General features: G+C 45.0%; 1 protein-coding gene across 4 annotated transcripts in view; it reads right to left on the bottom strand.

Moving 5' to 3' along the window:
• HOMEZ (homeobox and leucine zipper encoding) overlaps window positions 1-7,797 on the bottom strand; it is a 49,382-nt gene extending 41,585 nt beyond the window's left edge. For all 4 annotated transcript variants that reach the window (XM_073632688.1, XM_073632693.1, XM_073632686.1 and 1 more), the window contains exon 1: window positions 7,636-7,797. The gene's annotated coding sequence lies outside the window, so the exon portion shown is untranslated. The remainder of the gene's footprint in view (window positions 1-7,635) is intronic.
• Between the last annotated feature and the right edge of the window lie 4,932 nt (window positions 7,798-12,729).

The raw sequence follows: 12,729 nt of genomic DNA, 5'->3' as shown, positions 1-12,729 counted from the left end.
ACGGACCCTCTACTGGGGTCTGGAGCTTGTCAATAAGTGTTCTAAAAGAACTAAAGGTGGACGCAAGCTCGTCCCTAACAGAGGTTAGCATTTTCTGACAAGAGGTAACCGGGTCATCCTTTACAAGGTCATCTATACAGCTGCGACAAACGGCTTTGCTCCACGAGGAGCTCAATTTGTTTGCGCACACCGCACATTTCTTTTTAGGTGACTGCGCTTGAGTTGTCTTGGTCTGCAAGACAAAAAGAGAAGTGACCCCTAATGAGACTCACAGCCACCCCGCCACTCCAAACCACCATGTACAGGAGGGAGGAAATGTGTCCCCTTAACCCACTGCTACAGAGAGGGGAGGGGGAGGGAACGCTCACAGGGAGAGCAAGATAGTGACATAACACTTCAGGCTTACCTGTGAGGGGCTGCTGTTGGGCGCATCTACTGCCTGTGTAGGAACTGCAGATTGATCCATCTTGCCCCTTTCTGGCTTTCCACAGCCTGGCTGCTTTCACCAGAAGACACCAGCAGCCAGTGTCTCCTGTTCGCGCCGTTTAAGGAGACCGGAACCAGCGTCTCCGCAGCCCGGCGATGATGTCATATGCCCCGGAAGTGACCTGCTCTCAGTACTTCCTGTGGGCCAGCTTGGAGCGCAGAAGCCCCGCCCCTACTCTAGCACCGCAGCTTCCTGCTTCTCCTCTCACAACTAGCCACGCTGCCTGTGAGGAGAGGAACCGCTGCTTTCCTAAGAACAGCGCTATGGGAGCTGACACCATGCCAGTCCTGGCCCTCTCCAGGCACTGAGACACAGGAGACCACAGCACAGCCAACCTCTCCAGCGGAGTGCTGCTACTGGCAGAGGAGAGGTTAGTGAAATGCCCCAAATAGCCCTATAGAGCCCCTGCTCATGAGACCTAGGGACCAGGTTCCAGGAACATGTTACCCCCTGTCCGGAGGAAACACAAATAACTGGCATGGGCCTGGAGGACCGCCCTTTTATCTGGTGGGGGTGACGGGTTTCCTGTCCTGGTAGGAGCAGCCCAAGGTCTTATGGGCTATCCTGGAAGACGCTTGGAGAAAAATGATTTGGGCTGGTTCCGTGGCCCCACCCTTTTAAAACACTTTAGAGTTTTGGCTATGACTTACCTTAACCATGCCCGGCCCGAGGTTCTATCTTCCTTACATCTAGTCTGGCATATATGAGACACCTCGGGTAGTCAGACATAATCTCATCCTGGGTTTACAACGTTTCATAATGAATATCTATTATGCAGTATTATATGTCAAAACTGTTCATATTACATTGTGTGTTCTTGAACCAAATCGGTTTATTTGACTAAATAAAAGATTTGAAAAAAAAAAAAAAAAATAATAATTACATGCCAAATGTGGCATGTGGAGGAGGGAAATAGGAGCACTTAAGCAGAACTTCCCCTTTTGGGTGGAGCTCCGCTTAACGCTGGGAAGAGTTAGAATCCGTCAGGTTTTCGCTAACGTTTTCCTCTGGTAACAAATGCAGGAGGTAAGAAAAAAAATACATTCAACACAGGTTCTAACCCTTACCCACTCCGGGAAACCTTTGGCTGAAATTCATCTAGCTGTATGTCTGACACCAGCAGACAGCCCCAGCCAAACTATATTAAGAAGCCACTTACTAAAATATTATGCTAATGTATTCAGAGGGAATATGAAATATCTTAAAATCTGCAGCTTTTGTTAAAATAATACCTGGTGATGCTGCCTTGAAGAGTCTTGTTAAGGTATTTATTATAGAGCAACCATGCTGTGTTCTTATCTCTCATGTGTTCATGCTCTCCCACCCTGGCTTCTGATGAAGTCTACAACTTCATTTTAGCACACATTATGTAGGCATGGTCCACAGTTATCAGGCAACCCAACCCAAGAAACGCCATGCAGCTATCACTGGAGTGCATGCATGCAGACACGAAGTGGTTGCAAAGATCCAGAAGATGATTAGCAGCACTGAGATTCAACAAGGGAAGAATACAAAGGGTGAAAAACAAGTGCACACAGTGTATTAGCAAACTAAAGGGTTGATTTACTAAAGGCAAATAGACTGTGCAAAGTGCAGTTGCTCCAGAGCTTAGCAAATGAGGTTAAGCTGCACTTTGCAAACAATACCCAATCACATGCAAGGGAAAAAAAACAAAACAAAAAACACAGCATTTTTGCTTACACGTGATTGAACGATGGAAGTCAGCAGAGCTTCTGCTCATTTACTAAGCTCTGGAGCAACTGCTCTTGCAAAGTGCACAGTCGAGTTGCCTTTAGTAAATTAACCCCTAAATGTCTTACGATTTAGAGATTACTTCATTTACTTTAAAATTTACACAGGTTTGGAAACGTATCCAATTGCTGCTTCGCTGAGAAAAGCTAGTAACAGAACCGTCTGCAAGTGCTTTACTGCTCCTCCTCTCTCCACAGGCATAAATACAAGTGCTTGCTCAAGCTTTCAAGCTTATGTACAAGTCTTGCCAGAAGGCAGTTGTATCATGCCGGCACATTCAAATGACCTCAAGTGTATGGGCACTCTTTAATATAGAAGGTCCTCTATACCTTATTTACATAATGGCTTTAAAACGTCTCCTGTTGATAGCTCTTGTCTAATAAAAATAAGCCAACCTCAGAATAGAGATCCTTACAGTCAAAATGTTGCACAGAGGTTCTAGGTTCATTGACGTGCAACAATCAATACACAGAGAAAATGTCCGCAGCTGATCCCAACAGTGCACTGTAACCTCTTTCGTGTGGGTTTTGGCCCATTCGCTATTGTTCTCTGCTGACAGAGCAGAGATAAGCTGGAGCTGGTCATCACCGCCCACGTGGTCATTTAAATGAGATACACAGAGTGGATGTTCCGAAGCAAGAAAAGAAAAAAAACCTTTGAAGGTCTGATTGTTCGTACTGAACACAATCCCTGGTGCATATATTTTACAAATATCCTGATTTAACTTTTTTTTTTTTGTTTTAATGAGACATCTGGTAGTATTAGGGTACCATGATTAATGAGCACACCCAAGGGACAAAGTCAGTCACTTGAGTATTTTCAGTCTTCTGAACAGTACAGAATATAAACCAGGGAATTTTATAATGCAACACAATGGGTTTGATCTAATCAAGGAACACAGGTTGTTGACTTAGCAAACTGAGTGTTGACTTTGAAAAGTGAAAGACAGCACATAATGTGAATCTAAGTTTTGATGTAAATACCCAGCCACTTGTAACGTGTTAGACTACGATTGGTTGACTGAAGTAAGCTCAATAAACATTTACTTTGGCAAGTAAGGCAGGCCATACATGGTTCGAACAGTGTATGGGCAGGCTGAATGTACCAAGTTGATTGATCAACTTGGGTACAACCAGCATGCTGGGTTTTACTTGCGATTACTGCTAGTGGCTGGTATGGCCGCTAGCAATAATCACTGTCTTCCCCTGGTGGGGACAGCTTCCCCCCCCCGGGAGAAGACAATGGCCCAGGAGGAGGGATTCCCGCATCAACACTGTGTTGGGAAAATCTAGCAAATTTCAATCTGTATGACTGGCCTTAGTCTATTCATTTAGTAGACCAACCTAATGTGGTAACTGTGTGCAAACCATTCAGAAAACGTTTAAGTGGTTGTAAACCTTTAACCTGGAAAACGAACAAAGCATATCCTTCTATAGTGTGTACATGATTCAATCCAAAGCAGTGAGATTGATTTCCACCCAGAGTCTGATTCCTCTGCCATCTGAGCCATTAGCGACTGGAGGGAGTAGGGAGCTCCAGTACACAGCCTGATTGCTAGCCACAGCTGTGCATGTTTTCCCTACGAGATTGTGTATAGGCGGTATGTCCCTTCCCTCCACTCAGGCTTATTCTCTAAGCTGTGCAACACATCTGATTCCTACCTCTGCTTCTGGAAGTTCATAATCGCTGGGTATACTCTGGACTTTAAACAGGTGTAGAGAAGAGATGGCTGCAGATAAACAGGTACCACATATGTAGGAGGATTGGTTTAATCTCTATCACCTGAGGCCATTCACTTCACTGCATATATGAAAGGGTTTACAACCACTTTAAGAACATTTGTGAAGTAACAACCCTCTGTCAGAACACAATAGCACAGTGAGGAAGATCGCTGTACTAACATCACATGTGTTAGTACATCAATCTGTCTTTTTCATTCAGCCAGCTGGGGTGAATGAAAAAAATAAAATAAAATGTGTACAAGGCTTTAGTGTCATTTCTGTTTGCCGCTTCATCTGCAACCAGCAGGACTCACTGCTGACAAGTTTTTCTGAAACCAAGAAGAGAAAAATGGTGACATTGGGAAGAGGGGCTTTAGCTGATTGACAGCCTCAGCTCTGCTCCTGTGTGCTATGTGAAGGTAGTGTGTCTCTTCCCTCCAGTCAGCTGTCAGAGCTCTCCCCACTGAGCTATGCAGAGTGTAATTTCAGCTCTCTGCCCCCTTTTTTCTGAATTTTCACACAAGCTTTATAAATTCAGCACCTTGAACGAATGTAAGAGAAGAAAAGACTGCAGATAAACGGTTACAACTTATGTAGGAGGATTTGGAGGCCATAGCAGCCCCTTCCCTTTCTGTATGTGAAGATGAAGAGCAGGAAATGCCATAATCGCAGTTGATTGGGCGGCAGTGACAGCTTTCTTTTGGGTTTGGACCAAATTCAAGTTCAGACCAAACCCAAATACAATCTTATTTAAATTGCTTCACACTGGTGTGTTCTGGTGGTGGTGGTGGTGGTGGGTAAAGAGAGTTCCTCAGTTTTATGGGGTTTTTTTCCCCCCATTCAGCCCACTAGGTTGAACGAAAAAGAAAAAAAAAAAAAACACAACTATTTCTGCAAATCTTGCATCTACACCAATAAATATACTAATATTGGTGTTAAAGTGATATCGGTGCAACCCTGAGTACCGATAATGATTTGTAAGTACTCGCCGATACCAATTACCGATATCCATCACGTAGGTAGGGGGGTGGTTGTTAGGGAGTTGGGTGAGGCTGCAGTGAGGGCAGGGTAGTTGAGGGTGGGGTGAAATAGGGATTGCGGGGTGGGAGAGTTGAGAAGAAAGGCCATGATTGGGGGGAGAGGAAAGAGGCTGCAGTACCAGGGCGTTAGGTACAGACCACTCTGTACACTGACACAGTACTGTACATTATATACAGACTGGGGTGTGTATAACATATAAAGTAGAGTGTCAGTGGACAGACTGGTCTGTATGGTGTATAATACCGGTCTGTACCCTGCTGACACTGTACTGTACATACTACACTAACCTGCTTGCAGGACTTGCTCCCCTCAATACTTGGTTCTGCTTCCACAGCTACCTCACACTATAGAAGCACACGTGCCGATGTTGTCCAGGACCTTGCCCTTGGCAACCCACTGTCATTGGGTAGCAACCAGCCAGCCATCCAGCTCTCTCTCTGTGCAGGAACAGAAAGGGAGGAGTTATGGCATCACCCACCCTCTTGTTTACAGAGGCAGGAGAGGATCGCGGCGGTGCTGCATAATGATAAAAGACAGCCGGGAGCAGGAGTTTCAGCGTGGCCAGCTGTCAGACTGTTCACACTGTGCTGAGGAGTTTCCCGCCCCTGTCCTGGCTGCTTCTCCTCTTCTCCGGCAGTAGGGTTTGGAGGCGTCCCGCCCCTAGCTGACGTCACTTCCAGTATCGGAGCATTTTCACGAGTACCAATACTCGCAAAAATACCTAGTATCTGCTCTGATACCTGTATCGGTGCATCACTATTAATACTTTATTATGGTGTTGAACCGATTCATGACACCATTAGCTTCCTTACGGTCTTCTTTCAAAACTTGTGTTTCATTCAGAATCATTCTTGCCCATCATGAAAAAGGGGGCCAGACATTACAATTCACGGGTGATGCAATAGTGGTATGGATTTATGGAAACCAGGATTTGTTTGGGAATGTCTGATTGAACTCCTGAAGATTTCTACACTAAACATGATTCTGCAGCTGAAACCTTCCACCATTTACAAAAAAAAAAAAAAAAATTGGCTTTTTTTTTTTTTTTAAATCACGCCGTGTTCTAGGTGCCATTGAAAATAATGGCACCTAAACCTGCAATAGTAGTGAGCTTTGAGATCATGGGCAAAATTTCAGTGATTCTGACTCGATCTCAGAAGTCTCAAGTGTGAATGGGGCCTCAGTGCATATGTGCAAGGGACTGGTAACCTGGAAGTAAAATACTTTACCAAAACAAATGTACAATCCAAAAATTAACAATTATTCATCTACACACCCCAAAAAAAAAAAAAAAATAAATAAAAAATCAATCTAGCAGGACACATAGTAACGAAGTGGCAAAGAAAGATATTTCCATAATGAACGCTCGTTTCCCCACACAAAGCGGAAATACGCGTAAGGGAGGTGGAAAGATCAAATATTTTGTGTCACTTCCTATCCATGTGAACGGAATGATAAACAGATTAACTTATGTCCATTGAATGGTTTAAAGTGGTTCTAAAGGCTTTTTTTTTTATCTTCTATGCATAAATGAAGAAAAAAAAAACAAACAAACACACAAACCCCTGTGTGCAGCAGCCACCCCAACCCAGCGATGTTAATTGCCACGGCTGTTCCAGGACTTTCCCTCCTCATTGGCTGAGACAGCAGCAGGGCTCCCACTGCTGTCAATCACAGCCAATGAGGAGAGAGCGGGGCTGAGCAGCAGCTCTGTGTGACTTATGGACGCATAGAGCAGCGACTCGGGAGCGAGCACTCAACAGTTCCCCCTGGGGCAAGCAGCTTACGCTGGGGGGCACCGCTCAAGGGGAGGAGCCAGGAGGGCAGGTGGGGGACCTGAAGAGGAATCTGAGCTGCTCTGTGTAAAACTACTGCAGGTAAGTATAACCTGTTAAAAAAAAAAAAAAAAAAAAAAAGGGAGAGCTTTAATACCACTTTTAAAATTTGGTCACTACACGATGATAGTATTGTGAGCTCTGCTGAACGATTTTTTGTTTAACAAAAGTGATCTTTCATATAGCGAATGGCTAGCATTACACATCTAACTGCCTCCAAGGATTTTCTGTTTTCGTGATCAAAAGATCCTTTTTAGCCTCCTTGATGAACCTTTTTAGCCTCCCTGATGATCCTGTGTGAATCCTGGAAACAGAAAAGCATGGATCTGCTATGCAAACAAGTTCAGCAACAGTAAAAATAAAACTCAGCACTAAACAAGTAAACCCCCCCAAAAAAAAAAACCCACAATAAAAGACAAAATGTAATCCAAGGAAAAAGGAGAAGCCAGGCCTCGGTGCAGGGAAGTAGAAGCAGCTGAATAAGCAGGGGGGAGTCCAGAGGCTGGGATGGAGAAAGCCGGGGGAGCAGGACTGCACGTGCACCGGCAGAAGAAAGCGGAGATTGTAAATAAACAGAGGCAGCAAATGTAAGGAAGAAATGTGTATGAAGAGGAGGAGCCAGCGCCGCTCCAGCAGGCTAACCAACTTCTTCCACACTCACTTCACACAGGTGCCCTGAAGCTTCGTATTGTGTGTGTGCTGCCCACCGGGACTCCCTTGCTGCCCACGGGGACTCCCTTCCTCCCCACCGGGACTCTCTTCCTGCCCACCTACAGCTCCGACAACGGCACTCACTCACCTGTCCGCTTCTCTCTCCAGCTTCCCCCCGCAGCTCTCCAAAAGGCTACTGGCCGGAACGCCTTCTTGTTGTGGCTTCGAGACGCGAGGAGGCTCGGGCCGGGAGGCTAGCAGGCGTCGTTGGGCGGCCACAGATTGGTGTAAACACAGGAAGGGAGGGATCTGGGCGATGTCTGTGATTGGGAGAGAGGCGGCGGTGGGCTGAGGGAGGAGTGGGCGGCACGCGCTTGTTGGCGGCGTGTCCTCCCTGGAAGGGGCGGGGCTTTCCCCTGTACTGCACAGCCACAATGGAAGTTCCCTCAGCCTGTTATTGGCAGGAGTCATTGGAATGCCCCGGGTCGGATTTTCCTACGGAAAATGTTAGCTAGGAGCTTGTTGTCGGAAATTCCGACCCTGTGTAGGCTCCATCACACATTTTCCATAGGAATTGCCGTCACACAAAAATAGAGATCTGGATCTCAAATTTTCCGACAACAAAATCTGTTGTTGGAAATTCCGATCGTGTGTACACAATTCTGACTAGAGTTGCCACCTCATCCCTTTAAACCCGAACACATTAATTACACAGGTTCTGTGGCTGATTAAGGTGGTAATTAACTCAGTTGGTGCCTTATCTGCATTTAATTAGCCTCAGAACCCGTGTAATTCATATGTGTTTGGGTTTAAAGGGATGAGGTGGCAACTCTAATTCTGACGCACAAAGTTCCACGCATGCTCGGAATCAAGCAGAAGAGCAGCACTGGCTATTGAACTTCATTTTTCTCGGCTCGTCATACGTGTTGTACGTCACGGCATTCTTGACATTCAGAATTTCCGACCAACTTTGTGTGACCGTGTGTATGCAAGACAAGTTTGAGCCAACAACCGTCGGAAAAAATCTTTGGATTTTGTTGTCGGAAAATCCTATCATGTGTACAGGGTAGAAGTGTGTGGCAGAGGGCTGGGTTGGTGGGAAGCTGTGTTCCTGCTCCAGCCTCAGGGGGAACTTCCCAGCTATTTGAAATAGCATTAGCTGGGCTAATGGGTTTAGTAAACACCAGAAGATAGCTGATCAATGCTAACCTGTGCTTTTATTTCATAAGGGCAGAGCTTTTCATACAGACATACCCCACTTTTAAAGCTGAGTTCCGCCAAATACTGCAGCTGCTGACTCTTAAAATATGGACACTTACCTGTCCAGGGCACCCGCGGTGTCCTCACCCGAAGACGACCTGTCCCTCAGCTCTGAGTGGAGGTGCCGGCATCTTCAGTAAGGGAATCAGGAAGTGAAGCCTTGCAGCTTCACAGCCTGGTTCCCTACTAGGGTTGCCACCTCATCTCTTTAAACCCGAATACATATGAATTACATGGGTTCTGTGGCTAATTTAATGCAGATAAGGCACCAAGTGAGATTAATTACCACCTTAATCAGCCACAGAACCTGTGTAATTAATATGTGTTCAGGTTTAAAGGGATGAGGTGGCAACTCTTCCTCACTGGTCCCTCCTGTCTTCTGGCACCTGTGTGTCTCCCAGAAGACAGTGTGGGGGGGCGGAGGAGGGGCCGGACCTGTATTAGATGGGTATCTGCCCCCTCTCCGCCCTGAAAGGTGCCAAATGTGACACCGGAGGGGGGGAGGAACCAGATAAGCGGAAGTTCCATTTTTGGGTGGAACTCCGCTTTAAGTACACAATAGGACCAGGGCATGTATGTAAAACGTAAATGTATTTAAAGAGGAACTGCAATCTGCTCACATAATTTGTAATAAAAACATCTGTGCCATTCTGAACTTGCCAAATATGCTGCAGAAATCTCCCTCCACTAAGTCTGGCTGCATCCATTTTAACTGTGGGCAGCTGAAGTTGCTGCCTGTTCACGTCCTGGATTTATACAGAGGCACACATCCAGCTCTGCAGCTCTTATTGGCCCTCTTATGACCCACCCCTCTCCCTTCCTGGCAAACTTTCACAAGGGTGAGAGAGAGAGACGCTCATGATGTCATATAAGCCTAGGCTTTTTACCAGACAAGAAATGGAATTGGGCTTTATAAGGTATTTACTGGCAGAAAAAAAAGGTTTTACTGTGCAAAGGTAAACAACAAGGGCAGAAGATTTAATAGATGAAAAAATTACTGAAGTTCCACTTTAAAGTAAAGTAGTATCTTTTTTCACTTCTCAATGCATGTACTGCATTGCAATAGTCATTTACAGGCATAACAGATTACCTAGGCAAGCTGGCCGACCCCAAAATTGGATAAACCAGGAGCAGTGCCATGTCAAGCTGACAAAGATTTCCCATAGATGCCAATGTGTCCAAGTGTACGTAAAGTGAGGGTACGTAAAGCCTGTACCTCTTATCCAAGCTGCAAACTTCATAGGGGGGAATTTATCAAAACTCGAGCAGACAGAATCTGGACTGCAATGCATGGAAACTAGGGTTGCCACCTCATCCCTTTAAACTCCAACACCTATCATTTACACACGTTCTAAGGCTGATTAAGGTGGTAATCATTGCTTTTTTTTGGCGGAACAATATTCTGGCACCTCTGCCAGAGACATTGTGGGAGGCGAATTGGAAGCCAAGTGCTCTAGGTCCCTATACACTCTCAGGGCAGCCGTAGAGTGATTATACGGCCGCAGCCTGAGAGAGTGGAAGGCAGATTGATCTGCACTTTGCTCCACTGCAGATCAACCAGATCAATGCAGATCAACCAGAATCTCATTTTGGCACCATCCAACTCACTGTGTAAGAGGTGCGGATAATCGATCGCGTGGGTAGCTAGCCTGTCCTCCTCCTCAACCTTCTGACTGTTAACTGTCCTTGCTGTGGTGTAATGTCTCTTTGCTAGATTGTGCTGTCTCTTTGCTGGACTGGGCTGTCCTTTTACTGGATGAGGATGTCTCTTTTCTGGATGTGGGGATGTCTCTGGGCTGTCTCATTGCTGGATATGGGGATGTCTCTTTACTGGATATGGGGATGTCTCTTTGCTGGATATGGGGATGTCTCTTTTCTGGATATGGGGGACGTCCCTTTTCTGGATATGGGGGACGTCTCTTTGCTGGATATGGGGGTGTCCCTTTGATGGCTATGGGGGATGTCTCTTTGATGGGTATGGGGAATGTGTCTTTGGATATGGGGGATTCTCTTGCTGGATATGGAGGATGTCCCTTTGCTCGATTTGGGAATGTTGCTTTGCTGGATTGGGCTATCTCTTTGCTGGATGTGGGGGATGTCTCTTTGCTGGATTGGGATGTATTTTTTTAGAATGGGATGTCTCTTTGCTGGATTGGGATGTATCTTTTCTGGATTGGGATGTCTCTTTGATGGGTATGGAAAATGTCTCTTTGATGGATATGTGGGATTCTATTGCTGGATATGGAGGATGTCCCTTTGCTGTATTTGGGGATGTTGCTTTGCTGGATTAGGCTATCTCTTTGCTGGATATGGGGGATGTATCTTTCCTGGATTGGGATTTATCTTTTTTTGGATTGGGATGTCTCTTTGCTGGATGTGGGGATGTCTCTTTGCTGAATTGGCTGTCTCTTTGCTGGATATGAGGGATGTCTCTTTGCTGGATATGGGGCATGTCTCCTTGCTGGATATGGGGGATGTCTCTTTGCTGGATATGGGGGATGTCTCCTTGCTGGATATGGGGATGTCTCTTTGCTGGATATGGGGGATGTCTCTTTGCTGGATTGGGATGTATTTTTTCTGGATTGGGATGTCTCTTTGCTGAATATGGGGATTTCTGTTTGCTGAATTGGCTGTCTCTTTGCTGGATTTGAGGGGTGTCTCTTTGCTGGATATGAGTGATGTCTCTTTGCTGGATTTGGGGATGTCTCTGATGTGAGAAGCACAATTTTGATACGTTTCCCTCATTATGTCTCCTTCAAGAAATGATTCTCAACTCTTTGTGTTAAGGAGCAATGCATGCATTTCCAAGCACCCTATTAAGCAACATTATATAAAAAATAAAAGCCAATATAAGGGCTCATTCAACCTGGCTGTTTTGATCTGCATAGATCAACACAGACATGTACATGGTGGGTGGGTTAGACTCAAGAAAATGAGGGGTTAACTATTCACTGACTCACCAAGATTGGTGTGGTCTATGCCAAAACAAGGAACCAATAAAAAGATAGAGGACAGCTGTAGAGTACAGACTGTGAAAGTAGGCAAAAAGGTGACCAAACAATAGAAAAAGTTTTATTAAAAAAATATTTTTAAAATGTTTGGAATAATATCCATTTTGACATATCGAAACCTTCCAAAATTGGGAAAGACACAAAACATACACACATGCAATGATAAAAGCAAACCCGGTGTTTATAGGGTAGTAAAAATTCCCAAAGAGAAAGAAATCATCTGATGATATACAGTAGTTGTAAAATTGATTCTGGTATCCAATGCAGTTATAACAGCTAATTCCTGAATGGACTGCTAAATGACGCAGTATAACCTTGATTGATTGCTGTCATACACTGGATTTTCAGTGCAGTCACAGTAGATTCAAGATAAGTGATTCCAAATGAAAGGATAGATGTTGAACATGTATCTCTACTGATGATGGTGATTAATATGAAAAAGGCTATGGGTAGCAATTTCAATACTAAGTGTCTATCAGGAATCACATCATAGTGCTGCTCAAACTCAGAATGTTAATCCAAAAAAAATCATTGTAGATAGATGAAAAGAGGTGGAATATGATGTAGGAGTGGTCTTCTGTAGCCTAGGGCGATGAACAGAGCTGAAACTGGTGAATGGCAATAAATGCTAGTTGGTAATGAGAGGCAATGACGTAGATATGCATAAATAGCACGATGATAAATATTGATGTTACCTCTATGAGGTGTGACTCTGTGTGACTCAGACTTCCTTACATATAATTCATGTCTCCGATGTCTCTCATAAGGAATTTTCAAGAAGGGAGAAGGCCAATTATAGAGAAAGTTGTAATACTGTAATGCCACGTACACACGATCGGACATTCCGACAACAAAATCCAAGGATTTTTTCCGACGGATGTTGGCTAAAAAACTTGTCTTGCATACACACGGTCACACAAATCTTGTCGGAAATTCCGAGCGTCAAGAACGCGGTGACGTACAACATGTAC

This window comes from Aquarana catesbeiana, linkage group LG01 (assembly GCF_042186555.1).
Source record: "Aquarana catesbeiana isolate 2022-GZ linkage group LG01, ASM4218655v1, whole genome shotgun sequence".
In the NCBI taxonomy this organism is placed as follows: Eukaryota; Metazoa; Chordata; class Amphibia; order Anura; family Ranidae; genus Aquarana; species Aquarana catesbeiana.
The sequence above is the reverse complement of the archived record's forward strand: the minus strand, read 5'-3'. Positions and strand labels throughout refer to the sequence as shown.